This window comes from Balearica regulorum, chromosome 3, assembly GCF_011004875.1.
Source record: "Balearica regulorum gibbericeps isolate bBalReg1 chromosome 3, bBalReg1.pri, whole genome shotgun sequence".
Taxonomy (NCBI): Eukaryota; Metazoa; Chordata; class Aves; order Gruiformes; family Gruidae; genus Balearica; species Balearica regulorum.
Genome location: NC_046186.1, coordinates 22,417,261 through 22,429,161, shown reverse-complemented (window position 1 = coordinate 22,429,161; position 11,901 = coordinate 22,417,261). Strand labels below are relative to the sequence as shown.

General features: G+C 41.2%; 1 long non-coding RNA gene across 1 annotated transcript; it reads right to left on the bottom strand.

Moving 5' to 3' along the window:
• Window positions 1–2,742: 2,742 nt before the first annotated feature.
• LOC142600922 (uncharacterized) lies at window positions 2,743–11,129 on the bottom strand. The gene is made up of 3 exons (XR_012834397.1): window positions 7,619–11,129; window positions 5,640–6,323; window positions 2,743–4,170 (listed from the first exon to the last, which is right to left on the bottom strand). It is a non-coding gene; the product is annotated as an uncharacterized LOC142600922 (long non-coding RNA).
• Window positions 11,130–11,901: the final 772 nt, after the last annotated feature.

The following is an 11,901-nucleotide window of genomic DNA, read 5'->3' as shown; positions in this document are numbered from 1 at the left end:
CTAAGCTCCCTTTACTGTCAATGGAGAGAAATATACGCTCTGGAAAAGCAGGCATCCCTTAAGGTCAGCAAGCAAGAATAAGAACCTCCAGAAAATGATGACCTCATCTTACTTAATGTAGGCCGAGGATGAGCGTTTATCACCTCCCACTAGAGCAAGACTTTCTCTGGTGACTACAAGAGAAACCTCAGGTGGCTAAGGTAGATAACTGATTCAGTGACTAAGAACAATCAAGCACTGTGGAATTATGTCGATGTACAGAGTACAGTACATCTTATTTCCCTTCCAAGCGTATGAGCCATTTATGCTGCATCCAAATGAAAGGGTGCCATGCCACACCATAGTTTTAGAAATATTAGCATTATTAAAGTTCTCCAGCATTTGAATCACTTTTAAAGCTTCCCTGCACATGTTTTTCAAGCTTAATCTCTCAAGAGGAAGCCATTTCCCCTTACACTCTTACCTTTTCTCTTCATCTCTCCACTCTTCTCTGACGGTAACTTTAGACTGTAGTTTAATTGCTGCCTGACCAGCACTGTATTGATGCCAGGTTTTGGAATTAAATGCTAATATTGTTTTCTTTCATTGAGAATAACAAGCTAGTGTTTGTAACTTAGAATGGATGTACTTATTTTTTGGTCAAAAATATTATTTTAGAATCTTTTACCCTTTATACATTTTCAAATTAGCCAAAGTTGCAGCTTTTGAAAAAATTCAACGGAGACAAAAGTAAACCAAATAAAAGAACTCCTGAAGTGTCTTCTCCATGAAGAAGAAATTAAAGTAGCTTTTTTGCATCTCAGAACTCTATATGATTATTATTTACTGTCCTGGTTTTGGCAGGGATAGAGTTAATTTTCTTCCTAGCAGCTGGTATAGTGCTGTGGTTTGGATTTAGGATGAGAATAATGTTGGTAACACACTGATGTTTTTAGTTGTTGCCAAGCAGTCAAGGACTTTTCAGCTCCTCATACTGGCCTGCCAATGAGAAGGTGGGGGGTGCACAGGAAGCTGTGAGGGGACACAGCCAGGACAGCTGACCCAAACTGGCCAAAGGGATATTCCATACCATATGACGTCATGCTCAGTATATAACTGGGGGGTTGGCCGGGAGGCGGGGTGGCTCAGGGACTTGCTGAGCATTGGCTTCGGGTTTCACATTTTCTTTTCATTTTGGAGGGGGGAGTTAGCAAACGACTGTGTGGTTGCTTTAGCTGCTGGTTGGGTTAAACCATAACATTAACATAGCTGATGAAAGCAGTCCTCACAGAAATTACCTAAACAGTGTAAAATGAATTCTGATAAATGGTAAATGACCTCAGAAAAAGCTTTTGTGATCTGTGAAGAAACCTGAGTTCATTTTTGTCCCTGATTTGCCAATTTCTGGTCCAGAAGGTACGGATTGCAGAAGATAGTAGCAGACTCGGGCGCAGGGGATGGGGTGTCTAACTGCGCACAGCGGAAGCCATTCCACATGTGGTGCTGACATGTTCCCATTGGTGTTCTACCTAATTTAAAAATTACTCGCCTGGGTTGGTGACATGTTGAAGATATAAACCTGATACATGCAGTTCTGGGTTCTATGAATCCTGTGCAGCAGCTTTCATCGGTGTGCTCCAGTACCTGCTTTCTCTCCCAGCTAAATTAAGTCCCACTACTGCTTGGATTTGTCAATATACAGTGACTTTGGATAAAAGTGAGGGAGTAGGGAAGAGAACTAAACCCACAAATGTTTCATTTTCTTATGTTGCCAAAAACACTGAAGACAATTTTTCATTTAAGTACTGAATCTGAAAAAAGGGCACTTTCTGTCAACTTGGAAAATGTATCTAATACCCAGTTCCTTTAGAAAGAGGTATGGGAAAGAGTATGTATGACTGCATACTTGCCTACATAAAGCTCCTCCATTGAGTAAAACGTTATTTTTGTCTGCCTCCTAGAGCAAACCATGACCTCTTGTTTGCTTTAGGCATTGCCGAATGTTTTCTTCTGCCTCTGACTATTTCATCAATGCTGGATCTGCACTCTGGGAGTTAAGCAGAAGGTTTTGGGTTGCTTGCAGAGGCACGGAAAGCCCAATCCTAATTGCGGTAACAGGACTGAAGTTCAGCCTTCTTCGGTAGTGGGCCCTCAGTTAATTTCCATAGAGGCTTGTTACAGAAAATCATTCCACACTTTTGGCCTCGAGATCTGAAATCACCTTCATCCCCATAATATGATATACCACGGGTTTTAGTTGGCACAAAATGTCTTCCCTTGCAGTTGGAAAAACTCAGTCCAGTGTCAAGTATACAGATTTTTCCACGGTTACCTAGAGACCGAGTGAAAAGAAATATGTGCCCTTTACTGAGCTCACCTGAGAAGATAAATGTTTTTCAGCAGTCAATGAACCTTAGACAGACAAAGTAATGAGAAGCTGCATCTCTAATGGAAGAGAAAAAAGAATCGCCATTTCCATTTGGTGGTATCTATTTCTTCTTCCGAAGGTGACAAGGAGAGGAATTGGACTCTTGCATTGTTTGGTACTAACTGATGGATGATGCTCATTCTTACCTTTCATTTACTCCTAAAACAATAAGGTTAACTTTGATTTACACACTTTACAGATTATTGTCATTTTATATTTTAATTTTTTCCAACTCCTAAGAATATCCAAAATAAATATAGCAAATGCATAAAATGAGGAGAAAATCTCACAATCATGTTGATTTTATTTTTAAGTCTATTTACATACCACCAAAATTAAACAATAGACATAATTAGGCATGTGTCACATAGTAAGAAAATATATTTTCTGACAAATTGCTGATAATCTTTTTTTTTGGGGGGGGGGGAGTGGGGGGCATGTAACAGTTATATAAAAACACATCATCTATAACTCCCATCAAAGTGCCTATCTACGAACATCATGCTGTGTATTTACTGAAAATTCAGAGAGTTTGACCATCTGTAATTTAGTTTTAACACAAATGCCCCAAACAATTTAATCACTCGGTGAATGGACTCCTGTAAAATATGCAATGAAGCCTATGGGTATTATATGACAAGTTTTATGTTTTCTTTCTTTGATTTTACTCTCATATCTTCTCCAAGTCAACCTTTGACTAATAGACCAACATATTTGCATTATCAGTGTTTAGTAGTAGCCTTGATGGTGTAAGGTTATGAGCACGGCAAGGTTCATAGGGAGAGACGATGTCTTCTATCTGATTGATTTAATGAGAAAACTAGACTGGCTTTCAGTGACACAGACTGTATCTGAGGAGTCATGTACCTGAATATTTGTCTGATTTTCTTTCAGCAGTTCCCTACCTTGAATTCCCTGTGTCCTGTTGATTCCTGTTCTAGTTTTACAGTCATCACAAACAAAGGTATGTTTTCAACTTTTGCCTTTGTCTCAAAAATATTTACTGGAAGAAGTAACCACAGGAAGGTTACTATGGATGGGGAATTAGGTGTTGCATATAATTTTTGTACTGCAAAGGATTTTTTTAAAAAATGAAATTTAGTATCTTCTCTTTTAAGAATGTAAGCCCAATTTTCCAAATAAAATCCTGGCCATCCTGATATCAGTTTTGCCATTTGCTGCAGTACAGCTAGGATTTCACCTTGTATCCGGGCAGCTTGTTTGGTTAATTCCCAGTCCCTGAAGACCAGGATCTTACCAGGTTCAGAAAGAGAACTGCTTGCTAGTGTCATGGGAATTGTACCTATAGTCATTTACACATACAGCTTTGTGAGTTTATGAAGCATATATGACTACAACTCTGATTTTGAAGCACTAACCCTATAGTTAATTACACATGGCAAGTCATGTAACCGTTGTACAAGTAGTATGATACCTGAGGCTGTGCTCTAGCACGTTCTAATTTGCACAGATCCCCTTGACCTCCTCCTGATTACAGATGCATATTAAAGTATAAAGGATAAATGTGACCTACAGCTTGAATTTGGAGTAATTGTACATAGTGTTTATCTTAATGTGCACTGATTTAGGATGTTTAATGCTGATTTTAGGATTATTAATTAAAATAGAAATGAATGAGGATTTCTGGAAGAGGTGAGTATCCTGGATTGTTGATAGGGAGTTGTGTTCTCTGTGAAACACTCCTCAGATTTCTGCTTCAAGTTGAGTTCTTATCCATCCATCCTGCATCTGGGCATTTTCAGCTGTAAGAACAGGAAAATAAAGTACCTAAAAGTGGGAAGAAAATTACAAGAAAACATTCTATCTCCAAACTATAAAGCTTTGATCCTTTATAAGTAATCTTTTGTCAATTTTTGAACAAGTAGGACTGCAAAAGGAATCCTGGAAATAAGAAATAGCATGATTGACAGACTGTGCAGACTATTTACATTATGAGGAATGACTAGAAGTCCTGTAACTGTATGTACTTATTTCTTGAACTATATAACATATTAATCCACAGTGGAGAATAAAATGTCTCCTTTACAGTACTTAAAGGTAACTCAGATGTTTTGCTGCATTTCTCTAGATAGTAGTAATGAATTTCTGAAATTGTGGCTGTCTGCAGAAAATTTCCCAATTATTTAAAAGACAGAATTTTCAAACAAAAATCTCAACATAGAGCAAGAATAGATAGACATTCAATTAGATAATCCAGTGGGTGCATAGCAAGTTACTTATGCAAGAGTGTTAATTTAGCAAAGACTTCATTCAGCATGTGCCTTCATCTCGTACAGTTACTACATAGCAAAATGAAAGTGATGGTCTGGATTAAAATTAATCTACACTGAAGTTTATCTTACTAGCAGAAGACAACCTACCTGTAAAAATGTGATATGGGCTAGCAAGCAGAATGCAAGCCATCTGTGGACTTTGAACATGGCATATTTTCATCCTTAATTCCTCCGACAGCTGTATTACTGTCATTCCCTGTTATATAGGGCAGCACAATTATGTCTACAATTATGTCTACCCTTCACTGTGCTATACAACCTCTCTTTCATTTGGTTTAGGTCAAAACTTCAAGTTATGGACATAATTGCTTGGCTGAGCACATCCACATTTTCCATGGAAGAGAAACGGGCAGCAGAATCTGCTCCACGCTGGCTGTCAGCACACCCCAGCTCCACACGCGTATTCCAGAAAAGTGAACTACTTCTGAATTGTATGTCTGTACTCAAACTTCAACATTTCTGCTAATTTTAATATTTGAAGTCAAATACTCTTTAAACATTTTGTATGAAAGAAAAAATAAACTCTTCCTAAGCTTGGGCTGCGCTGGCTTGAGAATTTGTGTGCTGGACAACACATGGTGAGTTTCTCTTGGCTTAACATTTCAAACACCGTGTCCTCCCTAAAACTGGTAAGCAAAGATAAAGTGAAGAGAGCTCAAAAACATTAAAACATAGGCACACATAGAATCTAAATGAGAGGCAGATTGGTTTCTTTAAAGCCTAAAGAAAGAAGACAAATTACTTTTATTTGTGGTTTCTTAAAAAAAATAAAAATGGTTTTATCTGCTTCTTCCACTTATGTATTGTGGAAACAGATTACAAAACAAAGCAAAAGCCATAAAAGCTGATTGAGACTGGGATTTATTACCCATTATTAACAGTTTGTTCTTCTATGTAAAGAGGACAACCCTTTAGAAAGGACAATAAGAATTTCTGACTTTTTACAGTTTTGGAGGTGGGTGACAGGGTTTCGGGATTTCCTCTTGATTTTTTTTTTCTTTTTTCTGTTACGGTTCTTCTGAAGATGCAACTTCTTAAAGAGAGATCTACTTTCCATCTAACACAGGGCCAGCAACACAGCTATGAAAGGACACTGTGTTTTATACTGTGCCTCGGATCAACAGCCAAAGTTTTCTGCAGCGCAGTGTGGCAACCAGTGTGTCTTTCTTCTCTCTGATGAATGGGTCTAGCTCCAGTGTTGGCTTGTGTAGAGTAGATGTAGCTGTCTCTGGACCTGTGGCAGAAATTGGCCCAAGACGTCCCCAAGTACCCACAAGAAGGGCATATTAGCTGTGGTAGCTGTGCACTGTGCAGAGCTCCCATCCGTCACCGCGAAGCTTGGCTGGAGGATTTGGCCACCCATGGAGGGCAGGCAGCTCCCATCTGGAGCTGGCTCTGTGGTAGGTGGGGGGTGATGGTGTCCTTCCAAGACTGATACAGCACTTCGTATATATGAAAGTATTACTTCATGCCTCACCAAAAGTTTTGGAGTGTGTTTTGCGCCCTGGTGTTTTAAAGCCTAGTTCTATGTCGGTTCTTCTTTAGGCACTTTTGTAGATCTGGACCATAGTTGTTCACCCATTTATGGTGGTCATACAGCTTAAGATGAAGGAAAGTTTTACCTACAAAGTAAGTTTTACCAAAGTATTTGATTAGGAGCCACTGGGGCAATCTCCTCTTCATATCTTAAAATCTAAATTTAACCCACTTGTGAAGAAACACAGATGGATCACTTGCAATTTGCATTCGAGGAGGACCTGTATTTGCAATGGCAGCAAGCTGTCACTGTACCAAAAAAATCATCACATATCCAAAATAGGTTTTAAAAAAGCAAAGAGGAAGATGTTACAGTCCTTTTGTGCTGGGTGAAACGGAGAATTCAGTTGGTATGTTATGTGAAGTAACAGCTGGATTAAATATAGAAGGATACTTTCTGCTGTTTACATCTAGGTGATACAATGTTCATGTGAAACACTCAAGTAAAATTTGTCCCCAAAAGCTGACGTTCATAAATTAGTCATTGAAAGCTTGGATTTGCTTTCACTGCATCAGAGACAGAAAAATCTAAAGCCAGTCCTGAAGGATTAAAGTGTTAAACCAGCCAAGTCCCTCAAATATGGACCATATCCATGTGCTGGTATAAAATTTCACTCTTAGTAGCATAGATGTGAAATCTTCCTCTGAAGTCAGTGGAGGTATTCTCAGTTATAGCAATGGAAAAGAAAATGCAATATATCTCACTGTCTGGGAAAAAACCCCAACAATTTCCTATGATTGAGGCACAGAAAGTGTTTTATTATTTTGTCTAAGTAATATCTTGACATTGCATTGTTATTTGAAAATTGCTCCAAAACTTGCTCTTTCTTGAGCCTGTGATAGCACCTGCAGGGCTGACATATGTGCAGTGAATGAGAGAGCTGGTCTGGAACAAAGCTGTCTTTTAGCCCAGAATAAACGTCACTTGTTCTTCAACCACAAACAGCAGGCAGAGGTAGGGATGAAAGCCAGGTGAATGTTTCACAGTACATATCAAAAGTTATTATAATAATAAGAGCTTACAGACCATGTGATTTAATCATCTCTCCAGAATCCAAGGTGTTCATCTGCTTTTTGTTTCTACAGAGACCTCACGGATGTTAACCCGGTTTGTTTTACTAGCTGAAGGTGACGTTGCAGCCCACCTCATGAAGCTGTGCAGGGCAGTACCTGCGTAAAGCCTCTTTTCTCTTTGCCCAGCTGCTCACCTTCAGCAGACGGGACTGGGAGAATATGGTGTGGTCTCTGGAGGGCTCCTGCTCTGCTTTCTCTGGTGACTTTGCCTCTGGCCTGTGAGAAGGTGCTGGATGCCAGGGGGCAGGCTGTGGGGCCACGATGGCAGTATGTCTTCTGGCAGGGACATCTCAAGTGTGGTACCCACCTGGCACTGGTGCATCACCGTGATCCTCCTCTCCCGCTGGCGTCCTGGCCAGGCTGGCCAACTCTGTCGAGCCCGTGGGACTGCAGAGCAGGAGAGGTGCCACAGTGACAGGGGAGCTTTAGTCTTGTCTCTGCAAAATGATTAGGAGGGAATGAACTGCATGAGCCTCTCAGTTTATGGGGTTTGACAGGACTGTTGAGAGTTGCAGGGAATAAAACCAGACAGCTCTTGATATTCCAGTCCTTGGCACCCTTTGCGAGGGCACAATATGAATAAACTGGGATGTGGCAAAGTCAATATTCAGCTCAGGGCCTGCCAGACATTTTCATTGCCCCTAAAATCTATAAAAGTGACAAGGTTTGAGTGTAAAACTTTGAAATAAGTCCAGTAGTTGAAACATTTTTGGATGCTTTTCAAATTAGAAACAATTGGCAACCTGCTGGCAAAAATGTGGCTGCTGACTTTGTGAACTGTGTCATTTCTGATAACACAGGCAAGAAATACTATTTTATATCCCAGAGGACTGTTCTTGGAAAAGAAAACATCCCCGTCCCCGCCCCCGCTTTTCTTTTGGCATGGCAACACGATGACTGTATGGCAGAGCTGGTGCCCGACAGGGAGCAGATACTTCGTGCTCCACCAGTTACTTGCTTGCGCTGGGAGAAGGAGGGTGATGGCTCGTTTGGGACTGAATTTGAGTTCTGTTCAGCGTTTGGGCTTCTGACTTCATACAGCCTCTTAGAAAGGTAGTAAAAATTTAATTCCTTTTTAGACGCTGACTCTTGGGAAGGTCATTTGAGGGCCTGTTGTGATAGATGGGTTTTCCTGACAGAAATATTTTTGCAGGCTTCAGCGCAGTATGTGCCTAATGGGCTTGATACCTCTGGGAAGTAACTTACTGCACGTGCATGATTCTTCAGAGTAAGTTAGTCATCCTAAGCATGTCAAACACAACACAAACACAGATCACCTGTAAAGTCCATGCACTAAAATCAAGCCTGCCCATTCCCAAAGACTCAGTCGTTTGAATGTGTACTGAAGAGCAGTCTTCCTCCCCCGCAAACATCTCCTTGGTTTCTGGATGCTGGGCAAGCCAGAGGTTATGGACAAAAGCACAGAATCCTCATGTTCTGCCCAGGTGGCATTTCTGAGTTGGAGATGTGAGAGTGGCAAAAGAGACCCTCTTGGAAAGAATCACTGTGGGAGAGACGCCCAAGGTGGGACCAAAGGGGTGCCACGAGACACTGCCTGCAGATCTTAAGAGGAAGAAATTCTGTGGAAGAAGAGAACTTTTTTTCATGTTATTTCAAGCTAGTCCTGATAATTGCTTGGACAAATTTACATAGACACAGCCTGCCTTTTTCAGGGATGACAAATCCAGGTAGAAGTCCCATGTTTTGCTGTCAAAGAGCTCAGTAGATATATTGGCCTGCTGCAGGGACAGCATCTGCACAACTGAGCAGGAGATAACAGGATTTCTGCTTGAATTTCCACTACAAACCACAGCAGGTTTTCAGCACAAATATTTCACTGATCTGCAAATATACTATTGTTCATTATTAAAGCAGACTTCTGTATTAAATTCTCTAAGTACCCTTTATAAGGTTGCCACCACCATCACCTAGGACACCCATCAAAGGTAATTGAGACCTGCTGAGAATCAATGTCTTTATGCAAGACCAAAGGTAAAGGAGTGAAAAGAACAGGAAATCCTTAGAAGAGATTAGCATTACTAGTGTGACTTTCTGCCTCAGAGGGTCAACAATGTTGACTTCATACTATTTATGTTCAAATTTTGCAGGATTTTAGGTCCTCCCCAGACAACCATATGCCATTTTTCATCAGTCTTATTTTGAGCCTTGTTATATGGCTTTCATTCCCTGATGATCTTCTGTTGTCACCTGCTGTTGGAGCTGGCATGGTTTTAAGAAAACAAAACTCCTCGGTAGAATGCCCATGTAGAATGAATTTAAGAACTGCTCTTACCTTTGGTGTTCTTCTAAATATAGGTAGTTCTCAAAGCAACCCTGAGGGGCATTTTTCTCACAGTCCTAGTTGTGGAAGACAGCTGTCAATACGCATCTCAGTTAAACACAAAAACCCTTCTAAGTTACTAACCAACAGCTTAACACCGAGTGAAAGATTTCCGCATCTTTTTCCATGTATCCCAGGTACCAGAAAACAACAGCTCCTGAGGCTATAACGTGAGTCACAGAGAAGCCAGTCTGGCCACAGTAAATTAAGCCTGTGATGACAGCTGCTGCTGGGTGATGTTAAATGTGTGAAAAGTGCTGCAGGAGAGGGCTGGAGGAAACAAAGGGAAAACATGTTAAAATTTGCAGAGTCAAGTCAGGTAAGGACTGGAGAAAAATGTAGAGCAGAGGAAAAGGCTTGCAATAAATTCTGGTAAGAGGTAGGTCATTTCTGCAGTCATACCTCTCCATGTGGATAAAAGGGTTGAAACTGAAAGCAGAATCCCTACCAGGGAGACTGGCAAAAGGGCGCAGGAGAGAACAGCTGCCGAAAAAGCTGTGCTCAGCCCAGATATGTGTCCCTCCTGCCTTTTATTATGGTCGCTCTCCCCTCATCCAGGCTTCCCTGTAAAAAGAGCTAGAAGGACATTCCCATGTCCACCGAAATGAGGTATTCAGGCAGAGCTAGAATGAATGTTTTTCAAAAGTGGAAATAGTCTTAAATTGCAAAAGCCCTTGCAGGATAGAAAAGGGGTTTTGGCAGAGATTAAAGTCCCCATGAATATTTTGAGAACAAAGTCTAAATAAATCCAGAAGTGAAAGTGATTTTGGAAGTGTAAGAATGAAAAAGAAGATACAACATTAAACGTTTTGGTGGATATTTGTTTTTCCAAAGTGCAACACCTGACCCCTTTATAAACAGTAGCAATACCAGTGTAAGCAACATGTGACACTCTTGCTAGTTTGCTATTAAAAAAGCCCAGTGTTCAATGTTTTTAGGTACAGGTGCCAATGCATTTCAAGAGATTTCTTTGAAAATGAAAGAAAATACAAATAAAAATAGGGCATGCATTTTTATTATGGAAATTCGGGTCTCATGTTTTATATTTTTTGAAAAAAAGCACAAACTAGTTTGAATTATTTTTATTTCATGGTTTGTGAGTTTTTAGGTACTCATTTTCAAGCCTTCCTCCACAGCAGTCAGGGCTGACAAAACTAATATTTATTATTTTAATGAGCTGAGATTTCCACATATCCACTTAACTTGAGAATCAGGATTTTAAGTGTGGCATTAAATCTTATGATACAGCTCATGTTATCTGATAATGCTATTTCCTTCTCAAAGCTTACCAGAGAGCTATTGCATGCTCCAGTAAGTCAAGTGAAGTGGCCTTACATAAGAGGGCCTTAACTAGAGAAAAAATAGCTAAAAAAAAGGACTTCGTTTCCCATGGTTTCATAGAATCATAGAATGGTTTGGGTCGGAAGGGACTTCAAACACCATCTAGTTCCAACCCCCCTGCCATGGGCAGGGACACCCTCCACTAGACCACGTCGCCCAAAACCCCATCCAATCTGGTCTGGAACACTTCCAGGGATGGGGCATCCACAACCTCTCTGGGCAACCTGTTCCAGTGCCTCACCACTCTAACAGTAAAGAATTTCTTTCTAACATCTAATCTAAATCGACCCTCCTTCAGCTTGGACCCATTACCCCTTGTCCTGTCACTACACTCCCTCATAAACAGTCCCTCTCCAGCTTTCCTGTAGGCCCCTTCAGGTACTGGTAGGTCCCAATTAGATCTTCCCGGAGCCTTCTTTTCTCTAGGCTTAACAATCCCAACTCTCTCAGCCTGTCCTCACAGGAGAGGTGCTCCAGCCCTCTGATCAGCTTCGTGGCCCTCCTCTGGACTCGCTCCAACAGCTCCATGTCTCTCTTGTACTGGAGCCCCCAGAGCTGGACGCAGTACTCCAGGTGGGGTCTCATCAGAGTGGAGTAGAGGGGCAGGATCACCTCCCTCGACCTGCTGGTCATGCTTCTTTTGATGCAGCCCAGGACATGGTTGGCTTTCTGGGCTGCAAGCACACACTGCTTGGTGTCGTCGTCAAACTTGCTGAGGGTGCACTTGATCCCATTGTCCATGTTGCTGACAAAGATGTTGAACAGTGCCGTTCCCAGTACCGACCCCTGAGGAACACCACTCATCACTGGTCTCCACTTGGACATTGAGCCGTTGACCACAACTCTTTGAGTGCAACCATCCAACTAATTCCTTATCTGCTGAGTGGTCCATCCATCGAATCCATGTC